Below are 9,693 nucleotides of genomic sequence, written 5' to 3'. Positions count from 1 at the left end.
TATATATACACATACATATCATGGTGTTTTATCACAGCAATGGAAAAGTAACCAAGGCAAGGAGTATAGAAATCATGTTAAATTTTTCATGACTTTTATTATCAGGGAAGGTTTCTCTAAAACACACACACACACACACACACAGAGTGAATAGCCTCATTTGGAATAGCAAAAGCACCTTGAGAAAACACCACCTAAAAAATCAGTGATGATTTTAAAATGCTTCTCCTCTCCCTCACTCCCCTTTATCTAAAAGTGATTAAAAACTTTAACAGCAACTCCTGGGAAATTTGTCATAGAAAACTATTCCAGGCCAGAGAAGTTGAACTTGGGTGTTTTACAACCAGCTTACTTCAGATTTCTCATCTTAACAGTCCTGCTATTGAGCAGTAAAAGGAACGAGAGCGCTCGGGAACATCGGGACTTTCAGGGCTTCAAATTCAGTCAGCAGGTTTTATCTGATCTGAGCGATGCTTCAACTGTGTTAACGTGGAAATACAGCATCAATGGCGCGGCTTAGATCCAAAGCGCGTGCTTAGCACCAAATGGTGTGTTTAACTTCTGTCTTTTTCATAATCTGAAGACTGATCTGAAGTTATACAATAGAAAGATCAATGTTTAAACTCTGAAAGACTATTAGGTTCGGAAATCTCCCTGACATCCTTCATGTGTCTTCAGGTCACTAATTTAATATGTGATTAAAGCAGGCTCTGCCACACCTGGGGATACGCCGCTATCTTTGGGATTAGGAACCCACACTCAGCCTTCCATCTGCCTCTCAGTCAAGTAGAAACCACGACACCAGTTCACTGCTGCCTGTGAGCTTGTCCCTCAGTTGCCTTTGCATTAATTTCTCAATTTAGTAATTAATTTAGTAGCAGCAACGACTGGCCTGCTGATGGCATCATTGATGCTATGCTATTTCTTTGTTCAAAAAAAAAAAATCTTCTCCTCGCTTCTCAGATCGCTTTGCAGAAAACTTCCAGGTAAAGGCTGGGCCTGGGGCGTGGCTTAGCCAGTAAAGGGCTTGCTTTGAAAGCTCTCCATCCTAAGAACCCACAGAAGAAAAGCAAAAAGTCTGAGACAGAGAGAATCCTGGGGCCTCCTAAGAGATCTTGCCTCAAACAACAAACAAATAAATAAATATAAATAAATAAAAGGTAGGTTGTGCCTTAAGAATAACACCTAAGATTGCCATTTGACCTGACACGCAACTTCATGCATGCACACACATGAGCACACACACACACACACACACACCTCCAAATACTCACTTAGGAACAGAAGTCCCAGAGATTGCCTCCCACGGTCCAAATCCATCCTGTCTCCCTGTGAGTGCACGGGGGACACAGCCTGTTTTACAGCTACATGGTCAGCTGCACCTGAGCATCAAAGACACTGTTCTCCTTCGCTCCAGACAGATTCGTTTAACTTTTAGCCATTCCCTAGGAGTGGCTGCTGCTACCCAATTCGCTTACGCAGATGTAACTACAACCACAAAACCACTGTTGACTGCCGTCCCCTGGAGACCTGTTCATTACCTGTCATTAAATGTTTTAAAACTTTGCATAATTGATCTGGCCAATAAGTCATCATTGATTTATGGGTTTCTGTGCCGAAGAGCCTACTCTTTAAAAATTCATAAGCCCGGTGTGTGTCTTTACAATCCATTAGCTGTTTACGTACCCACCGTCTCAGCATTGACTGACCTTGGGCTGAGAGTCTTGTGAACCTCTTTTATTTATACATATATATAGGAAAGCAATACTTCAGCATTATCCCTTGACAGCTACACTTTGATTCCCTCCCCCCTCCTTCAAAATGGAAACTTTACTTGAGATGATGAATAAATAAAGCATATTCCATAAACAGTTCTTCACTCTTATTTAAGCGTGTTGTGTGAATCTGCTTCCCCATCACCAGATTCAAGTGTGTAAATGTTCTAAAAGGCTTTGAAAGTTTCATGATGATTTCAGGGGATGCAGGGTAATAGCTGAAGACTGGAGCTATTAGTTTTAATATTTATATTGAGTGCTCTGAAACATTCATGTGACAGGGTGTAGGATCAGTGCAGTGGGATATATTCACTTCACAACCAGTGCTACACGGCGGCAGAAGGGGGAAAAAACCTCCCTGTGGTTTGTGTTTATTTTCTAGAATTTGGAGGCCAAGGTGCAGATGCTTTGAGGACTGCTCTTTCCCCTTTTCCCCGAAATTTAGAGTTCTGACCTGAAGCTTGTGCTGTCCTGGAAAGCAGGGGGAGAGGATTTGTTAGGTCTGCATTCAAATGGCCTCTGAGCTTCCTACGCTGAAGGTCGTGTTCCAGTTCAGCGACACTTGGTCCTGCCCTCACTCTCAGCTGTGGTTTAGGAAATCTTAAAAGACTGGACATTGTAAACCTGGATGCAGAAAGTTTTCCAGTGGGACATTCTTGCAGTGCCTCCACACAAGAGAAGAGGCAGAGCGTTCTGGGCTTTAGTCTTAGACTGTTCTGAGCCCTGGCCTGTCTGCAACTTTGTACACATCCCTTCATGTCTTCAAGATCTAGTTATTGATTTTAAAAACAGGGACAATACGTGCACCAACAGTCATGGCTCTCCGATGCATTGTTCTTGTGCAATAAATGCACTCATGGCTCTCCAGTAGATGCACTCACAGCTCTCTCCGATGCATTGCTCTCATGCAGTAAATGCACTCATGGATCTCCAGTAAATGCACTCACAGCTCTCTCCAATGCATTGCTCTCATGCAGTAAATGCACTCATGGATCTCCAGTAAATGCACTCACAGCTCTCTCCAATGCATTGCTCCTATGCAGTAAACATTCCCTGCTTGTCATCACCACAACCAGATAAGCAAGTAGTATACAAGAGTGTTATGTTTGCACCTACAGTGGTTTCCAGCTAGTTCTCATCACCAAGGTATTAAAAGCCTCTGGGGAAATGAAGACATCTCCCTTTTGGCCCAAAACCACTCAAGACCCAGGTTGTTGCAACAGATCTGTGAGATCTGTGAGGCTGGAGAAACAGTGCTGTGGATAAAAGTGTCTATTTCTCTTCCAGAGGACCTGGTTTTGTTTCTCAGCACCCATGCTAGGCAGCCCCACTTGTAACTCTAGCTCCAAGGTACCTGATGCCCTCATCTGGCCTCTGCAGGTACCCACATACATGTTGCATACATTTACATACACATACACACACACACACACACACCCCTAGGTTAGAATCTCAGATTTTGAGTTTACTATGGAGTCAACACAGTTGGCACTGAAACTCTCCAAAGTGTGATTTCTTCCCTATTGAGTGAGGGGCATTTATTTGTATTACCTCTCATGGTTACTGTGACAAGCAGTAAAGACCATGGTAATTCCATTTATTATCAATAGCAAACTACTAAAGGTGTGGTATGTTCAGACAACCTCGGGTTTGAAGTCAGATGAACCTGAAATCCCAGGACTTGCTAGCTACGGCAACAAATACACACATTATGGGATCTGTGAAGAAGAGAATAAGAATTACAAAGTCCAGTGGGGGTGTCTGCTAAATAATACATGGTCATGTGGGGTCAGATGGGACGTGGATATCCAAGGACGATTCAACATTAACAAGCCAAGAAGAGTATTTAAATACAAAAAGAAGTTTGAGAGTGATATGCACTGTGAGCTAAGAGCACAGGAAGGATTGCCAAGGCATGACATCACAGTAGATAATGCAGCCGACATTGGGAACACTCAAAATGCCCATCTGCAAACTATGCATATGTGTCTCTGTCTGCCTTTCCCCCTCAGCCCTGTATTCTCCTAATCGATACCTGCGGCTTCCCTGACTCCTCTTCCCTGTGTATTTTTTCCTTTCACTCTGGAGAACTTCCTCAAATGTGTGGGGAGCCTCAACTGTTGTCATTTAAAGGAGACGGTAAAGGCATAGGGAAGCTTGCTTTGCAGGACCCCTGACCTGATAGTGGGAAATCCCTTCCCAACTGCCTGGCTTTGCTCTAGGTATGTGGTGAGTGGCTCTTTGTTGAAGGATCCACGAATGTCAGAGTTCTTTTCCCTGAGATCCTTCACTTCCGCAAGAACAGAGGAAGCCTGGATCCATCTATTCTGTGAGCAGACGAAGGAAAGGATGTGGGGTCCCAAGATGTAGACGGTCATTCATTGCCCTGTTTATGTTCACCCCTTAGCTTTCACCAAGTTATATTATCCTCAGTGGCACATTGGACTTTGTCCCCCAAACCAGAACCTTCTTGGTGTTGTTTTCCCAGACATTAAACCTCTGCCATTTTGGTGAGTTGAGTAGAGTGGAAAGCAAGGTGAATTGTTAAGAAATAGAGCATATTCCTGGCTAGGACAGGTTAGGCAGAGAGCCTGGCATTCAAATGCTCCAGATCCTAACACCCACCTGAGCCCTGTGCCACCTTGATTCCTCCAGTGTATATCTCATACCTAGACTCCAACACTTATTTTTGCCTGGAGTTTTGCCAACTGAACTCATATACTTCTTACCAGAATGGTTGTCTTCAAGTCTCTGGACTTAAACTCTGACCACTGAATTATTCATCACGCTCCATCTTTCTTTTGTTAAGAGCCTTTGTCCCATCTGTCTATTCTCTCTTTCCCGCTTCTTTGACTCTGCGGGTTTATGTAATTCTGGTTTTTCTTACTTGGTTATCTTAATGGACACTCAAGTAGGATCAGTGAGAAATACACACACACACACACACACACACACACACACACACACACACACACACACACAGAGTCTGTCTTCTGTGTTCAAATGGAAATTCCAAAGGCTTGTGGTAGGAATAGTGGTTGTCCTTACAAATGCTATGCAGAACTAGGGAGAGGTCCCTCAGCAATTGCAGGAGCAGAGAGGAGTCCTGCTGTGCTTCGTCCCCTTTCCTCTAAGCACAGACTTACTGAGGGTACCATGAAGGACACTCTCCTGAACTGACTGAGGGGAATTGTGGTCTTCAGTCTAAGTGTGTCCCAGTTTTATCTCCCTCTTCAACTTCTCTGCCTTATGTCCTTCTTTACCTTGAAGAACATAAGCTGTGGTAAAAGGAATTCAGGCGCCATGTCAAGTGCTACTGAGGCCCCAAATCCAAAGCAGGAAGTTCGAGATAACACAGGAGTGTCACGAACACCCACTCTAGATCTCTCAGCTCTCCCCATCTTTCCTACATTACCCTCCCATGCTTCTCCACTTAAAGGATCCGGCTTGAGCAACACCCCAAGTGCCTACACAGTAGCAAATCAAGAAGTCTCCTGTTTGCCTTTGCCTCCAGGGCCTTCAGTGGAAAGGGTACATGGCAAATGCTCTCTATTCCAAATGACAAAACAACTATGGACTTCCCTGAGGGAACTGTTTTTCCAAAGCTCTGTGAAATCAGGATGGCAGGCAATGAGAGCCATAGCACAGCAGCCACATGTGTCCCTAAAAGAAGCACGGCAAACAGCACACTTGAGGTCCCCACACCGGCAAGTTCGAACACCCTGAGGGTCTTGGGACTCTTCAGGTTTCTCGAGCAGTTGGTACATCAAATTTCACTCCTAGTCAAGACCCCGGTTCCTCCATTATCCGTTTATTCTCCTCAAAGATTTCCAGAACTATAAGTCTTCTGCCAAAGAAATAATTTGGCTTAAAAAAAAATCTGTGGGGAAAACTCACACAGCCTTACCGACTGATTCTCTAGAGACACCACGATCTTCCACGCAAATGTAATAGTAACAGCAGCTTTTCTACAAATGTGTTTTCCTCTGTGGGATTCCAAACTGCCAAACACACCATGGGCCCATAGAGTGGTCACTCAGATTGGGGGTGGACATGGGTAAGCTTCCCTCAATCCTTCCCCTCGTTCTCAGTAAGGAGGACAAAGAAAGAAGGCCAGCTGAAGGAAGCCAGGAGTTCCATGTTGCCCCTCCACTAGACAGAGAATTCCAGCCCAGCCTGGGATGTTTGAGACTGTCTTAAAAAAGAAAAGCCAATAATAATAACAACAAGAAGAGTAAACATAAAAAGGGAGGGTGAGAGAGGAAGGAAGGGAGGGACAGAGGGAGGGCTGGACACAAAGGAAAGTCAATTACATTTTCATGGCCTTCTTCCTCTTCTGGCCTGAGTCAGGGGTTTGGATCATTCTCTCTTGTACTCCCAGAAAAAGCAGAGTCGTCACATTAAAAGATTCTGCAGAGATTATCAGTTAGAATATAAGCTGCATGCCCACACATCTGTGTGAAATCAAGAAAACATGGTATTTAGGGAGTCTTGACCTAGGGAGAAGGAATCGTTGAGAGATGCACCCCTGAACTTTGCTGAAGGAGCGAGCATTTCCTGCAGGTTTCCTTGGGTTACTGGATAGATACCTCCTGCTTTGTCTTTGTGCTTAAACCTCTGTCAGTTAATTGGGACACCGGACAGAAACTTGAGAGTCACATTTTTCTGATGGGACACTACTGCTCTGTTGTGGGGAGCCACACTACAACGCTTCTGACATGTGTGATGACAGAGCTCCACACACATTTGCATCATCTATGCATCTTAACTGCAACCCCCATGATATTTGGTCTGTTTCAGCTACCTCCTCAGATTCGCCTTCTAAATGCCCTTTTTCTTCACTTATGTGGGAAATGCATGCTTAACTTTGAAGACTTTCTATTCAGGATTCTCATCAAATTGAACTTGATCAGGAAGTAGGGAGTAATGTTTATACCAATGGAAAAGATGAAGCTGCTTCCCCTGATGTATTATACATAGCCCTTGATTATCTTCTAAACATTGTCCCTTCTTTCCCTGTCCCTTCTTCCCCTGTAGGGTCTCAGCTGGGTGATCTGACTTCTAATTAAGCTTGTTGGGAGGAGCAGGAGGAGACGTGGCACTCAGAGACTTCTTGAGTATGGATTCTTCAAAACATTACTTCCTCTCCACCATTTCCACCACACATGGAGGTTGCTCCACCCACTTCTTCCTCCCCTGGATGTAAATAGTCACCCTCCCTTCTTCATCCTGGCTGAGAGCTCACTTGCTCTCGAAGTATGGCACCATTTCTTGTGGTTTCTCCCTGTTCCTTGTAAATAGTCTTTTATTGGAATTTCTTCAAATTCCCCAGTCGGGGTGCACCATCTGTTTCCTGCTGGGACGCTGACGACTGGCACAGTTCGAGGAGTGAAATTTACCAAAGCAAAGGGCCTAGCCTACCCAGAGAGCGAAAATAAAATAAGGATGCTATTTACTGAACAGTCATAAAAATAAACAGCCCAAGAACAAAATCCTGTTACACTCACCACATGTAAGAGAGCATTAAACGGTAGCAAATGAACCATGTCAATAATATGGGTTTTCTATACTTGATAAGTCTGGGTTTTCGATCACTGTGTTACGAGAGATGTAAAGACTTGTTAAACTTATCTTTCTTTTGAATTTCTAAGAAAAGAAGTCTCAGAACATTGCATTTGGTAACAGAGCATTGGAAGGTATGATTACAACCATAGTAGACTTTGATGAAATGGGCCTAGGATGGACGGCAAACTTATAAGGAAAGCAAAGATGAAATCAAAGAAAGCAAACCTGCGTGAGAAGCAGCAAGAGCAGAATTCCCACTGAGTGAGATAAAGCCACTGGCTGTAAAGGATGCCCGTCACAACACAGAGAAAATGTACAGAGGCCCAGCTGGAGATCAGCTGAGATCCAAGTGAAGGTCCTAACAGGCCACATGCAACATGAATATTCAAAAGGCAAAGCTTGCTAATATATCAGAAATATTATCTAGAAAACATGACTAGAATTCAATAATGTAAAATGATTTAAAATCTCTGCCTTTGTCTGTCTGTCTGTCTGCTCTCTCTCTCTCTCTCTCTCTCTCTCTCTCTCTCTCTCTCTCTCTCTTTGTGTGTGTGTGTGGGGGGGGAAGGTTGTGCACATGAGTGCAGTTGCCCAAGAAGGCCAAGAGAGGGCACCAAATCCCCTGAAACTGGAGATACAAATGCCTTAGTGTGGGTGCTGAACTGAACTCAGGTCCTCTAGAAGAGCATCAAGTACTCTTCCCTGTTGAGATGCCTCTCCAGCCTGGTATCCACATAAATAGCAGAAGGAATTATGCAGCACTTAATGAATTTATTTATAATAAAATGAATCAATTTGTGGGGTTGCATACAAAAAGTACAAGGCTTTAGTTTACCAAATGGATTGAAATATCATTAGGTGGAAAGATTCGTTATGGTGAAAATAAAAGTTATTCACAGACTGACATAGAGAATTATATGTAATCATAAGCAAAATCCTGCTGGCATTTTTGCTTTGTCTGGGGTGTGCAGAGTGAGGACTTAGTCGAAGGATATGCAATTACATTAGAAATTCACAGTTATCGGTGGGAGACATCTTGGATCTGGGACTCCGCCGAAAGTAGTCTGCACAGGTAAGAGTGTGGACTACAGAAGCTGACAGCTTCTGGGACAGGCAGGAGCCACAGAGCTTCTGAAGCAGCCCCATTTTTGAGCTCCAGACATCCGGGTACCTTCCCGGCCAGAGGATAGGTGTCTGCCCGGCCCGGGAGGGCTTTGCAGGAGCACCTGGGGGAGCCATCTTGGTTCCCGGATCCCTCCAAGAGTAGTCTCGGCAGGTGAGAGTGTGGACTACAGAAGCTAACACATTCTGTGACAGAACTAAGCAACACAGCTTCTGGGACAGGTCCTGTTTTGTGCCTTCATCTTCGGCCAGGAGGGAGATCCGAACGCCAGATATGTGTGCACCTTCCCTGTAAGAGGAGAGCTTGTCTGCAGAGAATGCACTGACCACTGAAACTCAGAGGAGAGATCTAGTCTCCCAGGTCTGCTGATAGAGGCTAACAGAATCACTAGAGGAACAATCTCTAACCAGAGACAACTATAACAATTAACTCAAGAGATTACCAGATTGCAAAAAGTAAACATAAGAATCTTACTAACAGAAACCAACACCACTCACCATCATCAGAACTTCGCCCAATCCAGGGCACCCCAACACCCAAAAAGCTTGACCTGGATTTAAAAGCATATCTCATGATGATGGTAGAGGACATCAAGAAGGACTTTAATAACTCACTTAAGGAAATACAGGAGAACACTACTAAACAGGTAGAAGACGTTAAAGAGAAAGGACAAAAATCCCTTAAAGAATTACAGGAAAACATGACCAAACAGGTGATGGAATTGAATAAAACCATCCAAGACCTAAAAAGGGAAGTAGACACAAGCAAGAACACCCAAAGTGAGGCAACGCTGGAGATAGAAAACCTAGGAAAGAAATATGGAACCATAGATGAGAGCATCAGCAACAGAATACAAGAGATGGAAAAGAGAATCTCAGGTGCAGAAGACTCCATAGAGAACATCGGCACAACAATCAAAGAAAATAGAAAATGCAAAAAGATCCAAACTCAAAGCATCCAGGAAATCCAGGACACAATGAGAAGACCAAACCTACGGATAATAGGAGTNGATGAGAATGAAGATTTTCAACTCAAAGGACCAGCAAATATCTTCAACAAAATTATAGAAGAAAACGTCCCAAACCTAAAGAAAGAGATGCCATTGAACATACAAGAAGCCTACAGAACTCCAAATAGACTGGACCAGAAAAGAAATTCCTCCTGACACATAATAATCAGAACAACAAATGCACTAAATAAAGATAGAATATTAAAAGCAGTAAGGGAAAA

This window comes from Mus caroli, chromosome 5, assembly GCF_900094665.2.
Source record: "Mus caroli chromosome 5, CAROLI_EIJ_v1.1, whole genome shotgun sequence".
NCBI classification, from domain to species: domain Eukaryota; kingdom Metazoa; phylum Chordata; class Mammalia; order Rodentia; family Muridae; genus Mus; species Mus caroli.
The sequence above is the reverse complement of the archived record's forward strand: the minus strand, read 5'-3'. Positions refer to the sequence as shown.